General features: G+C 46.7%; 3 pseudogenes; all 3 read right to left on the bottom strand.

The window, feature by feature from the left end:
- Positions 1–449: 449 nt before the first annotated feature.
- LOC132585783 (cytochrome b-like) lies at positions 450–4,335 on the bottom strand (annotated as a pseudogene).
- Positions 4,336–5,069: 734 nt separating this feature from the next.
- Positions 5,070–6,511, bottom strand: LOC132585781 (NADH-ubiquinone oxidoreductase chain 5-like; annotated as a pseudogene).
- Positions 6,512–6,833: 322 nt separating this feature from the next.
- Positions 6,834–14,291, bottom strand: LOC132585780 (NADH-ubiquinone oxidoreductase chain 4-like; annotated as a pseudogene).
- Positions 14,292–14,624: the final 333 nt, after the last annotated feature.

Genomic DNA, 14,624 nt, shown 5'->3' with positions numbered 1-14,624 from the left:
ATCAAGCTAGATAGGGCGAGGATTAGTAGTAGGCCGAGGTTGATATCTAGTAGTGGTTTTGGTATGGTTATTGGGGCCCATATGGTTAAGGCTAATAGTAGGGCCAGGGTAGGGGTTAGGATAAATAGTAATGGGGAGGAAAAGGTTGGGCGGATGGGCTCTTTGGTAAAGAGTTTCAGTCCGTCTGCTACTGGTTGGATGATGCCATAGGGTCCGACGATATTTGGGCCTTTTCGGTGCTGTGCGTATCCGAGTAGCTTACGTTCTAGTAGGGTTAGGAATGCAACGGCTAGTAATACTGGGATTATTAGTGTGGCAGGGTTTAACAGGTAGGTTATTAGTAGGGGCATGGTTGGGGAGAAGATTTGAACTTCTGCGTATGAGGGCTTAGGTCTCATGCAATTTTACCTGGCTCTGCCACCCCAGCTTGGCCCTGGTTTAGGGCTGGTTTAGGGCCGCTTGTTCTTTAGTTTTATAGTCAGAGTATTGGGGGGCGCGTGCTAGTGGTATGGGCGCTTTCTTCTTGGTCCTTTCGTACTGAAGAAGATGGTGCACAGATAGAAACCGACCTGGATTGCTCCGGTCTGAACTCAGATCACATAGGGCGTTAGTCGTTGAACAAACGAACCTTTAGTAGGGGCTGCCCCACTTGGGTGCCCTGATCCAACATCGAGGTCGTAAGCCCCGCTTGGCGATAAGGACTCTTGAAGGGGATGGCGCTGTTATCCCTAGGGTAACTTGGTTCGGTGATCAGTGTGTACTGGGTCTGTGGTGGGTATGTTCGACATGTTTGTCTAGAATGAGTTGATTTTTGGTCATGGAAGTTTTGTTTTATTCTGCAGTCGCCCCAACTTAAAAGTGTCACTATTATTTATGGTGTGGTCAGTAGGCGGGAAAAATTTGTTATTAGTGATGTTATTTAAAGCTCCATAGGGTCTTCTCGTCTTGTGGTGTAATGCTAGCTTTTTTACTAGGAGATCAGTTTCATTGATTTGCTGCAGGAGACAGGGTTGCTCTCAGGTGACCGTTCATACTAGTCTCTAATTAGGAGACAAGTGATTACGCTACCTTTGCACGGTTAGGATACCGCGGCCATTTAAAAGATTCACTGGGCAGGTGGTACCTTTAATACTTGGTTAGCTAAAGGCGGTGTTTTTGGTAAACAGGTGGAGCAGGATTAGCTGAGTTCCTTTTGCAGCCTTAAAGCTGTCTATGTGCACGCCTGTGTTGGGGTAACAGTGGTTTATGGTAAGGGGGCTTGAGTTAGTTTATAGTTCTTTTTTAGGCTGTTAATTGTCATTGGTTTATCCGGTATGATGTATAGGGGTGCAGTAGAGGCGGTTTGTCTTATTACTAGTTTTAGCAGTGTTTCCTTTAAGTTTGATTAAAGTAGCTCGATTTGTTGTAGGGGGTTTTGATTTGGTTTAGTATTTTTGTATGTGTCGCTTTGACGCGGTTTTGTTTGATGGCTGCTTGAGGGCCTACGTGAACGATATTTAGTTTTCCTCTAATTTCGGTTGTACTCGATTACAATAAAGCTGTTCCATTATTGTATATCTTCTAGCGGAGGGCAGGGGGTAGTCGGTGTTTATGGTGGGGTGGCTAGAGTTGAACTTAGATTCATTTAGTGAGCAACCAGCTATCACCAGGCTCGATAGGCGTTTCACCTCTACCTAAAAGTCTTCCCGCTCTTTTGCCACAGAGATGGGTGTATCCGTGTGCTTGCTCTTAGGTAGCTCGTCTGGATTCGGGGAAACAGGTTTTAGTTCGTTTTATCTGGTGTTTGCTTGCTGAACCATGAGGCAAAAGGTACGGGGGCTGAAGTCTGCTTTTTGGTGCATTGGTTTGGATTTTTCTTTCACTGTTTCCTTGCGGTACTGTTTGCTATTGCGTGTGGGCGCTTTTCTGTCGCAGATACTAGGCGTGGCAAATGGTTTGGTTTTGGTTGTTGGTTGTTTGGTGATGTGGTGGCTAGGGTTTTGGCTCAAGGAGGTTCCGGTGAACATGTTCTGGTTGTAAGCCAGATGCTTTAGTTTAAGCTACTTCTTGTTTAGCCAAGCGCACTTTCCAGTACGTTTACCATGTTACGACTTGCCTCATCTTGTTAGGTTATTTGGTTTATGTAGTTGTGCGGTGTTAGTTGAGGAGGGTGACGGGCGGTGTGTACGCGTCCCAGAGCAGGTTTCAATTGAATGTTCTTGTTCAGTTTACTGCTAAATCCACCTGGGGACAAAGTTTCATGTTGTTGTGGGTTTGTTCTATTGTTAGAAAATGTAGCCCATCTCTGCTCCACCCATGAGCTACACCTTGACCTGACGTGTTTGTGGGTGCTTTTTTGCTAATTTTGGTTCTGTCACAAGGTAAGCTGGCGACGGCGGTATATAGGCTGGGGTTACAAGGGGGAGTAAGGTGTAACGGGGATTGTCGATTATAGGACAGGCTCCTCTAGGTTGATGTGGGACACCGTCAAGTCCTTTGAGTTTGAGTCTTGTTTGACTGTAGTTCTCTGGCGAGCAGTTTTGTAAGTGGGAATGCCTGGGTTTATGGCCAAATATAGTAGGGTATCTAATCCTAGTTTGTGTTTTGGCTTTCGTGGGGTCAAGGTAGTCTAGTGTTAGAAATACGGGCGTTGTTCTTGTTACATGTGCATTTTACAGCTTTGTTTTAAGTTTTTAGTTCTAAGGATAAACTTTGATGCTTTAGCCACGTTTTACGCCGGGTGTTATTATCTTAGGCCCACCGTGTAACCGCGGCGGCTGGCACGGGGTTTGCCGGCCTTAGGGTAACCGTCACTAGGTCGAGCTTAGGGGTGGCTCATGGCCTAAAGTTTACCACTGCTGAGTTCCGTGGGGGTGTGGCATAGCTAGATGTTTTGGGCTACTTTTGGGTGTGCCTGATACCTGCTCCGTTGTGGTGGTTTGGGCGTTTGCACTGGCGGGTTGATGCTTGCATGTATGAGTGCGGTTGGAGATAATGTTAGGTTTAGGACCAAGACAGTGTGTCTTCGGGAAGGAGACTTCCATTTCGGCAACTTCAGGGCCGGGTTTTAAATAGAGTATAAACTACAGTGACAAGGCCGAATTTTGTGAGGGTTCAAAATATGGTGGCGGGGCCCGGTATTGAGTGGAAGGTGCTTGTAATAATATGTATATGTATATATATATATATATATATATATATATATATATATATATATATATAATATGTTAGTTTCTGGATATGTTTGGACTGTGAGTGTAGGATTGTGGGTGCATTTCTAGCAGGAAAATTATGAAGTAGAGGGCTGTGGCTAGTTGGCCGATTAGGATAAATGGGTCTTCTACTGGTTGTGCTCCGATTCAGGTCAGGATAAGAACTGTTGCTGTTAGTGATCAGAAGAGGGTTTGTGTGAGTGGGCGGAAGTGAGAGGTCCGGTGTTTTGAGTTGTGTATTATTGGGACCAGGAAAAGGATTATAATGGATATAAGTAAGGCTAAGACACCGCCCAGTTTGTTTGGGATGGATCGTAGAATGGCGTAGGCAAATAGGAAGTATCATTCTGGCTTGATGTGGGGGGGAGTGACGAGGGGGTTGGCGGGTGTAAAGTTTTCTGGGTCGCTAAGCAGGTATGGGAATAGTAGGGCCAGGGCTATAAGAGTGGTTATTAGTATTGTTGCCCCGAGTAGGTCTTTGTACGAGAAATAGGGGTGAAAGGGGATTTTGTCTGTGTTTGAGTTAAGGCCGGTAGGGTTGGTAGAGCCGGTTTCGTGGAGGAAAAGGAGGTGTAAAAGTATTATTGCTAGGATGGCAAATGGAAGTAGAAAGTGAAATGTAAAGAATCGGGTTAGGGTCGCATTGTCTACTGCAAACCCCCCTCACACCCATTCTACTAGTGTTGGGCCAATGTATGGTAGGGCGGAAAGTAGATTGGTGATTACGGTGGCCCCTCAGAATGACATTTGGCCCCATGGTAAGACGTATCCTACAAAGGCTGTGGCTATTGTTAAGAATATTAGTAGGACTCCAATATTTCAGGTTTCTTTGTAAAGATAAGAGCCGTAGTATAAGCCTCGGCCAATATGTAGATAAAGGCAGATAAAGAATATTGAGGCTCCATTAGCGTGAAGGTTTCGGATTAATCAGCCATAGTTGATGTCTCGAGAGATTTGTGCGACGGAGGAGAATGCAAGGGTAGTGTATTGCTAGAAATAAGCCGGAGGCAATTTGAAGCATTAGGCATAGTCCTAGGAGTGAGCCGAAGTTTCATCAGGCGGAGATGTTTGTTGGGGTTGGAAGGTCGATTAAAGAGGTGTTCATGATTTTTATGATTGGGTGTGTTTTTCGGATGGGGGACATTATGTTACTATAGTTGAAGTACAACAGTGGTTTTTCGGACCCAAGGTTCTGGTTAGAGTACAGATGGTAATGATGTCTTATTTAGTTTTTTTGATGTGTGTGTTTTGTTTTGGGGTTGGTTGGAGTGGCGTCTAGTCCGTCTCCGTTTTATGGGGCAGGGGGTCTTGTTGTTGGGGCTTTGGGTGGGTGTGGTGTGTTGGTTGGTTTAGGGGGGGTCGTTTGTTGGGCTGGTTTTATTTTTGATCTATTTGGGTGGCATGCTTGTTGTCTTTGCATATTCTGTGGCATTAGCGGCGGAGCCTTATCCTGAGGGGTGGGGGGATTATTCTGTTTTATGGTATTTGGTGGGGTATATTGTAGCTGTAGTTATTGGTGTGTGTTTTGTGGGGGGTTTGTGAGGTGGGTTTTTGGGTGTGGAGGGTGTAGAGAGTGTTGGACTTTTTAATTTGCGGGGAGATTTTAGTGGAATTGGGTTGTTGTTTTCTAGTGGTGGGCCGATGTTATTTTTGTGGGGGGGGGTTGTTGTTAGCGCTTTTTGTTGTAATAGAGTTGATTCGGGGGTGGGAGCGGGGCAGTCTACGGGCTCCGTAAAGGAAGGTCAAGATTAGGCAGGCGATTAAGAGTAGTAGGGGGGTAGTTAAATAGGTTTTAATGAGGCCGGTGTTGGTTGTGGAGAGGGTGGTTGCTAGTTTGATATTGAAGGTTTTTGTTATTATTGGGCCAATGTGTTCGTATCATGTTATGTCATTTAGTTGTATGGCTGTTGAGCGAGCAGAAGTAAGGCTGGTTATTGGTAATAGGCGGTGGTTTGTGATATTGAAGAATATGAGTTGGGTTAGGTTTTGGTGTGGTGTGGTTTTTGTGGTGTTGGTTATAAATGAGGTGTGTTGTAGGAGGTCAATTGTACATAGGAGGCCTAGTAGGAGTGCCAAGGTTGCGGAGATTTTAGTAGTTATTGGTATTGTTAGGGTTTGTGTAGTTGATGTAATTACTAAGCCGGCTATAATGCTTGCTGTGGCTAGGCGGAGGATTGGGTTGATTTGGTTTTTGTTTGATTCTATAAGGTGTGGGGTTGAGTGGTGGCGGGGGTTGTGTAGTTGTGCAGTTGTGTGTAAAAGGTTAGTCGTAGGCTGTAAGCGGTGGTAAGGGTTGTTGCTAATAGTGTAGTTGATAGGGCTCAGGCGTTGAGGGTTGATGTATTTATGGCTTCAATGATTGCATCTTTTGTGTAGAAGCCAGCAAGGAATGGTGCTCCTATTAGGGCCAGGTTGCCCAGGGTTATGCAGGATGTAGTGATTGGTAGTGTTTTTTGTGTGGCCCCTATTTTACGGATATCTTGTTCATCGTTAAGGCTGTGGATGATGGAGCCGGAGCAGAGGAATAGTATTGCTTTGAAAAATGCGTGAGTGGTGATGTGTAGGAATGCTAGTTCTGGCTGGTTAAGTCCTACGGTGAGTATTATTAGTCCTAGCTGGCTAGATGTTGAGAAGGCAATAATTTTTTTGAGGTCGTTTTGTGTGATGGCGCAGAGGGCTGCAAAGGTGGTTGTTATGGCGCCGATACACAGGCATAGTGAGAGAATGGTGGGGTTGTTTTGTAGTAGCGGGTGTAGGCGGATTAGTAAGTAGATTCCGGCTACAACTATTGTGCTTGAGTGTAATAGTGCGGACACGGGGGTTGGGCCCTCTATTGCTGATGGTAGTCAGGGGTGAAGTCCGAATTGTGCGGATTTTCCTATTGCTGCGAGGACTAATCCCAACCCTGGCAGGGTTTGGGAGATGTTGTGAGAGAATAGTTGTTGTATTTCTCATGTGTTGAAGTTTATTGCTAGTCAGGATATTGATAATAATAGGCCAATATCCCCGATTCGATTATAAATGATTGCTTGTAGGGCTGAGGTGTTAGCGTTTGTGCGAGCATGTCATCAGCCGATTAGAAGGAATGATATGATGCCAACTGCTTCTCAGCCTACGAATAGTTGTACTATGTTGTTTGCTGTGGTCAAGGTTAATATGGCAAGTAAAAATAGGAGCAAATATTTTATGAAGGTTTCTTGGTTGGGGTCTGAGTGTATATATCATGATGTGAATTGTAGGATAGACCAGGTGATAAAGATGGCGATGGGTAAAAATAGTATGGTATAACGATCAAATAGAAAACTGGCCTGTAGGTTGAATAGTGAGTTCGTTCAGATGAAGTTTGTTGTGATGGAGTTGGTGTTTGAGTAGAGAAAGATAGTGGTTTGTATTAGGCTAAGCATGGCAGCGAGTTTTATGTTCTGGGTCGGTGAGGTTGGGTATAGTAGGGGCTGGATGAGTATTAGGGCTATGAGGGTTAAGGTGGAGTAGAATAGTAGATTGGACACGTTCTTTCACTTGGAGTTGCACCAAGAAGCGATAATGCCTAAGATTATTGGAGTTCTGCTGTCCTTTGAAAGTAGAGATGGCCGGGGGCTTGGCCCGGGGATGTGAGTTAGCAGTTCGCTGTAACCACCTCGGTTAGCAAGAGGTGTGAGGACCTCTATTGTTAAGGCCACGACTTAGTGTTTTTATTAAACTATGCTTACGTACTATAGAATGAGTGTTGGGTGAGTGAGTAGAAGTAGTAGGGGGATTAAGTGTAGGGCCATAAGGAGGTGTTCGCGTGAGTGAGTGGGGCTGATGATTATGTGTGTTTGTAGTTTGTTTTGTTGAGTTGTTAGGAAGATGTATAAGGAGTATATGGCTGTGATGAGTGTGGCGGAGCCTGTTAGGATGATTGTTGTTGTGTTTCAGTTGAATAGTGTAACAATGATTATTAGTTCTCCTAATAGGTTGATTGTTGGTGGAAGTGCTATGTTTATTAGGTTTGAAAGTAGTCATCATGTGGTTATTAGTGGTAAGGCCAGTTGTAGTCCTCGTACTAGAAGAAGAGTGCGAGTGTGGGTTCGTTCGTAGTTAGTGTTGGCCAGGCAAAATAGTATAGAGGATGTTAGACCGTGGGCAATTATTAGCAGTATTGCGCCGTGAATGCTTCATGGGGTTTGGATAAGGGAGGCGGCGGTGACTAGCCCTATGTGGCTTACAGAGGAGTAAGCGATAATGGATTTTAGGTCTGTTTGTCGTAGGCAGATTAGGCTAGTTATAATTATTCCTCATAGTGCTAGGACAATGAATGGGAAGTGTATGGTTTGAGTTGTGGGCGTGAGGATTAGGGTTAGACGGATAATGCCATATCCTCCAAGTTTTAGTAAAATTGCTGCTAGTACTATTGACCCTGCAATGGGGGCCTCTACATGAGCTTTTGGGAGTCATAGGTGTAGGCCGTATAGCGGCATTTTGACTAAGAAGGCTATTATACATGCTAATCATATTAGGTTTGTTGGTGGAGAGCCCCAAAAGAAGGTTCCCCTATCCTTCATTATTTCCTATGGAAGGAAGGCATTTAAATATGATGTCCAGAACTCCTTTTGGAGTTCAATTATGCTTGTCACACTCTTCCTTCTGGCGCCACCCTCAATGGCTCCTGGCTCCACCCCCAAAGTCCCCAGATATTTCTTGAATTGGACTTGGCAACCCTACTTCAGAGTCATTAGAAAGCAAGGGGGGGGAGAGGGAAATATTTGCTGGGCACTCCATTATTCCCTATACCTGATTCCCATAGGGTATAATGAAGAATTTGGTAGAAGTACCAAATTGTCAGCATAGCATCTAGTGCCTCTCCTTAAAACACCCTCCAGATTTCAAAAAGATTGGACCAGGGGGTCCAATTCTATGAACCCCAAAAGGTACCCTTATACTTCATTATTTCCAGTGGAGGGAAGGCATTTAAAAGGTGCTCAGTCCGTTTAAATATAATGGCCAGATCTCTCTTTGGAGTTCAGTTATGCTTGTCACACCCTTGCTCCTGGCTCCACCCTCAAAGTCCCCAGATATTTCTTGAATGGGGCTCGGCAACCCTATTTGCAGCAAAAACTGAATTTTTAAAAAAAAAAATGCTTTGGAGAAGTTTAAATTCTCCCCCAATTTTTAAAAAAGCTGTTGCCTGTGCATGTGGATTCAGTCCCCTTCTCTTTCTTCTTCAGGACTGGCTGCAGCAGATTCCAGCAGCCACTCTGAGTCCATTCGCAGTGGGGATGGACACTGGGAGCTGCTCCGGGCCCAATCACAGAAGTGGTGTGCGCAGGAAGCTGCTCCAGGGTCAGCCACAGTGGCAGGGGATACCAGGCACTGCTCCATTCCTGGCAGCAAAATGACATTGGGGCGGGGGGGGGTCCCTCAGGGCTCAGAGTGCCTCCCAAGCACTGCCACTACTGGAGCTGGGCTCAAAGGTGGGTAGCAGGGCTTGGATCAGCACTGGGCTCAGTGATGAGGGGGAGATGTAGGGATGGCTTAATCCCCAGGTAGGGGCAGGGGATCCCTCAGTTTAGAGTACCTCCCCCTGCTTCAGGATCATCAAAAGTGGGCGGGGGAGGGAAACGTCTGCTGGGCACTCCATTATTCCCTATGGAGACCAATTCCCATAAAATATAATGGAGAATTGATCCGCAGGTATCTGGGGCTCTGTGAGGGCTGTTTTTTTGAGGTAGAGGCACCAAGTTTGCAGCATAGCATCCAGTGCCTCTCCCCAAAATGCCCTCCAAGTTGGACCAGGGGGTCCAATCCTATGAACCCCAAAAGAAGGTGCCCCTATCCTGCATTATTTCCAGTGGAGGGAAGGCATTTAAAAGGTGTGCAGCCCCCTTAAATGTGATGGAGTTCAATTATGCTTGTCACAACTTTGCTCCTGGCTCCACCCCCAAAGTCCCCTGGTTCCACCCTCAAAGTCCCCAGCTATTTATTAAATTGGACTTTGCAATCCTATGGAGATGGGATTCCCCCGTGAGTCTTGTGGGCCCCTCATTTGGCTATCCATATTAACCAGGAAGCCTCACAGTGACAGAGGCTTCCTGGTTAATGTTTAAACATTTTTTAATGCTGCTAGATGTCTACATTGCGTTTTTAGCTGACCATCTGGGGTCATACAGCTAGTCTGGAAATTCAGGTCAAAGGGCATTTTGAAGAGATTTGGAAGATGGTATATGCTTGTTTCCATGAGCCATGATTTTATTTATCACCTTTTTCAGCATCAAAATTGTAACACCTGATTAACTCTTGAATTGGTCGAGTTGAATAAAAGGTGTCCTGGTTTATAGGGGGTCAGATTAAAAGTAACTCTCAGTATTTTAAACAACCAACCGTGAAGCCTCTGTTAAACATTTTTGCTTTTTGAAGGGAATTTAATTGCAGACATTAGGGGAAACGGCAGATAGATAGAGGTGCAGGCAAGAGGAAAACTGAAAATGCGGGAAGTGCCCCTGTGTTTTTGAAGGAAAAACCAAAACACACCTGAAACAGACAAGTTTTCCCCTGTCCAGCCCAAAGAAGAGTTCGGGAGAACTCAAAAACCTGCTTACTAATTTGTGACTGTTCATTTGGGCTTTTTGAAAGATGTTGCCAGGGCTTTCTTTGAGCAGGAACACACAGGAACTCAGTTCTGGCTAGCTTGGCATCAGGGGGTGTGGCCTAATATGCAAATGAATTCCTGTTGGGTTCTTTTCACACAAAAAAGCCCTATGTGAAACAATGGTGATGTCAGGGGGTGTGGTCTAAAATGAAAATGAATTCCTGTTGGGCTTTTTCTACAAACCCCCCCCCCTGGATGTTGCACTTCTCCTGTTGGAGGCTTCCCTCCCCCCCACACACACACACACACCACTGTGGTGCAAAAAGAGTCAAGAGCACCTTTAAGACCAACGAAGTTTTATTCAGAATGGACAATAGTATGGCATGGCAAGCAATCCTAGATATAGAGTTAGTATGCAGAGTCATGGAAATGGTCTTTAGCAGATTAAAAGAGTCACAAGTTGGGGTCTGGTGTTTGTTAGTTTATGCTAATTGGGCTGAAACAACAATGAAGGTTAATAAAGTTGGAATAGCAGACTGATGCCCATGCACTGTGGTGCACTGAGAGGATCCCCCAACTGCCTACTGTCCTGCTCTTAAAAGCATAGGAAATTGGGCAAGAAGACCTTTGGCAACCCCCAGGGCTTTTTTTTGAACAGGAACACACAGGAGCGCAGTTCCGGCTGACTTGGTGTCAGGGGGTGTGGCCTAGTATGCAAATTATTTTCTGCTGGCCTTCTTTTACAAAAAAAGCCCTATGTGAAACAATGGGGGTGTGGCCTAATATGCAAATGAGTTCTGCTGGGCTTTTTCTACAAATAAAGGCCTGGCAACCCCACATAGTGCTGCTAAATGTATCAACTGAGTTTTCAGCTGAGCTTCTGGGGCGTATACAGCAAAGTCAGGAAATTCAGATCAGAGGGCATTTTGAAGCAAACTGGGAAATGCTGAACACTTGTTTCCATGAGCCGTGATTTCATTTATCACATCATTCAGCCGCAGAGATGTAACACCTGATTAATGCATGGTTTGGATGAGTTGAATGAAAGATGAGCAGGTTAAAACATGCTTTTGTAGGGTCAGGTTGGATTCAGCATTCCACACCCTCTTAGAAGAGGCATTTCCTTGAAAAAGCAAACAAAGGAAAATGTAAGTTTCAAAATTAAAGCTAGATTCAAGAGTTTAGGGGTGCACGTTTCCAAGAGTCAAAGCTCCCTTTGTCGGACCTTTGACTCTCAGAAGTTTATACCCAGAAATTTTATTGGTGAAAGAGGAGGAGGATTTATACCCTGCCCTTCACTCAGCGTCTCAGAGCAGCTTACAATCGCCTCTTCCCCTCCCCGCAACAGACACTCTGTGGGGGAGGTGGGGCTGAGAGAGCTCTGAGAGAACTGCTCTTGAGAGAAGAGCTCTGAGACAACTGTGACTGGCCCAAGGTCACCCAGCAGCTGCATGTAGAGGAGTAGGGAATCAAACCCAGTTCTCCCAGATTAGAGTGTCCACCACTGTCAACGACTGCACCAAACTGGTGTATTGGACTCATATCTAGCTCCAGCACAGCTACTCTCACAAATTTAAGCTGATGGTCGGCAATATAGCAGAGAAGTAAATTGAGAGTCCCTTGGACTGCAAGAAGATCAAATCAGTCAGTCCTAAGGGAAATCAAAGCAGACTAACCCTGGAAGGCCAGATGCTGAAGCTGAAGCTCAAATACTTTGGCCACCAAATGAGAAAGGAGCACTCGCTGGAGAAAATCCTGATGCTGAGAAACACAGAAGGCAAAAGAAGAAGGGGACGGCAAATGATGAGATGGCTGGACAGTGTTACTGATGTAACTAATACAAATTTGAGCAGACTTCGGAGGATGGTGGAAGACAGGAGGGCCTGCGTGACTTGGTCCATGGGGTTGCAAACAGTCGGACTTGTATACTGTTCTGGGATACAGACTGTACGTTCAGCATTCTGGAAAGGCATTCTGCAGGCTTCCCCCCACTCAGTTATTTATTACGCTGCTGTCCCTTCCTTCCTTCAAGGAGCTCAAGACCTGGTGGGCAGTTCTCCCCTCCTCTTTATCCTTCCAGCAACCCTGCCTTTATCCCTCTCTTCTTTCACAAACATTTGTCATGGCATGGCACTCTCTGATGTTCCCTCCCTGGCTCCATCCAGTCACTGCTAAAAATAACCCTTAACTTCCTTCCCAGCTGTCTGTCTCTTCAAGCCCTTCCTCTTACCCCCAGAAAGGACAGGTCCCTCCATACCCAGAGGTGGGGTCTGGGGAAAAAAAGGAAACAAAGACCGAGATAACACAGTGTTATTTATCTTTGGTGTTTCTCTCAGAAGGAGACAAGGTGTCTCACTGACTGGAGGTCTGGACGACGCTCGTAGCAAGAGAAAGGGCTATGTGAAGCTTGCAGCAGGTTTCCTGGAGAGATGGGATGATGCTTTCCAAAAGGAGAAAGAAGCATAGTGGTTGGATCAAGGAGTTAAGAAGCTTGTTGGTTTCCATTCTGGCACCATGCAGGAATCTAGCAGATGTCTCCCAGCACGTGCGTGGGGCAGACCCACTCTGTCCTCTGGCTTGAAGCCAGTTCTTCATCCTGAAAGACGTGTGTGAGTCCTTGGCAAGTGGATTGCTTCGTTTTAAGCTACTTCCCTGCTTCTGGGAACCAGCAGTCAATATTTTCTGGAAACCTGGTTTTCTTTCAGCCTTAATAATCTGCCTAACAGTGCCCAGACAATGGCATCTTACTGCTGTATCTTATCGAGAAACTGCTCAGTAAATTGGGTAGGGGAGAAATATCTCTCTCTCTCTCTCTCTCTCTCTCTCTCTCTCTGGCCTCTACAGTGGATTGGTAGCCCAAACTCTCCTACTGCAACAAGGGCCATTTAAAACATTATTATCATCATCTTTCTCCTCCTTCTCTTCTTCTTCATGCAATGGAGCATTCAACTGTCATTCTCCTCAGACCGGGACTAGAGCTTCAGACAAGCCAAAAGTAACCCTATCTTGTAGGCCAGGAGTGTCAAGCATGCGGCCTGGGGGCCGAATCAGGACCCCGGAGACCTCTTATCAGGCCTGTGAGCAACTCATTGTCATCTGCTTCCTTCTCCCTCTCTTGCTTCCTTCTGCATCACAACTTGCTTTGCCAGACTTGATCAATCGCACAGGAGCTGCAGAGCAAAGCTCCTCCCTTGGGGAGGAAGTGTGGGAAGGAGAGCTTGCTGTGCCAGGCTCTCTCAATTGCACAGCAGAACTACTGAGCCAAGCCGCTCTTCCTTCTGTTAGTTGAGTTTATATCTCCCCTATCTGGCATTACATTTTATGACACATATGGCCCAGCCCAACAAGGTGAAGATCCGGTCCTCATAACAAATGAGTTTGACACCTCTGGTAGGCCATTTTCAGGGGAGAAGCAAACTGGGTCTGCGATGAACAAGGACGACCTTCTCCTGTATGAACCTAGCTGTTCACTCCAGTCATCCTCAGAGGCCATGCTTCAGTTGCCTCTGACATCTGAGTCTAGACAGATGGCAACCTGGGAAAAGGCCTTCTCTGTTGTGGCACCCAAACTTTGAAATTCCCTCCCCGGGGAGATTTTCCTGTCACCCTCTCTCAATGTCTTTTGCCAGCAGGTGAAGATGTCTTTCTTCCATAAACCCAGTAGTGGTTATTGGTGCTCCTTCTAGCATTGTCTGTTTTTTATTATTTTGAATTTTACATTTTTAATTGTATTTTAATTCAAGATGGGTAGCTGCATTCATTTATCTGTAGCAGTAGAAAAGAGCAAGAGTCCAGTCGCTCCTTAAAGACTAACCAAATTTGTGGCAGGCGGATGAGCTTCCGGGAGCTGTTTCTGAAGAAGTGAGCAGTGACTCACGAAAGCTCCTACCCTGTCACAAATTTTGCTGGTCTTTAAGGTGCTACTGGACTAGGGTTGCCAAGTCCAATTCAAGAAATATTTGGGGATGGAGCCAGGAGACATTGGAGGTGGAGCCAAGAGCAAGGTTGTTATAAGCATAATTGAACTCCAAAGGGAATCCTGGCCATCACATTGAAAGGGACTGCACACAGGGCCGGCACGTGGGAATAGGCCAGGTAGGCAGGGGCCTCGGGTGCTACCCTGCCTGGGGGCGGGGGCGCCATGAGGCACCCGCTCACTCACTTTGCCTTCCCCAACTATGCTCTTCAGAGGGTTCCTTGGGAGCCTCCAAACAGCAGCGTCACCCAGGCAGCCCACCCCCATGCCCCATCACACACACACACAAGCGTGCCTCGGCGCAGCACCCACCCCCTCCATTCCATTCCCTCCCCCACCCAATCACAGTGTGCTGCCTTCCTGCCTTCCCCGCCCTCCACTGCCGCCCACCCCCTCCTTAACCCTTCCCTTCCTTTTGCCTCCCCGCCGCGTCCGATCAGAGCAAGCAACGCTGCTGGCAGCGACGTGGCTTGTATCTTACCTTCCAAGAACACACGGGCGGCTTCTCCCCACTCCGTTCCTCCAGAGGATTCTTGGAAGGTAAGATACAAGCCATGTCGCTGCCAGCAGGGCCCGAGCACCGTTTGCTCTGATTGGGCGCGGGGGGGGGGGGGGAGGCAAAAGGAAGGAAAGGGAAAGGAGAGGGTGGGCGGCCGCAGGCCGGGCCCAGGGCTTGTGTACCATGCTCTAGGAGCGAAATACGCAAGCTTTGTCTTTCCCCGCCGCAGCCGCCTAGCCGAAGATGCTCCAGCCAGGTGGCTCCCTTTGAAGCAGGGGGTGAGAGGGCCGCACAGAGCACTGATGGGGAGTGCACACAGCCCACTGTCTCCCGGCCCTTGCTTTGCAAGCCTCATGATGGGGGGGGAGGTTTCCCGGCCCTCTCCCATTT

This window comes from Heteronotia binoei, chromosome 17 (genome assembly GCF_032191835.1).
Source record: "Heteronotia binoei isolate CCM8104 ecotype False Entrance Well chromosome 17, APGP_CSIRO_Hbin_v1, whole genome shotgun sequence".
Lineage (NCBI taxonomy): Eukaryota > Metazoa > Chordata > Lepidosauria > Squamata > Gekkonidae > Heteronotia > Heteronotia binoei.
This window is presented reverse-complemented; position numbering and strand designations above follow the sequence as displayed.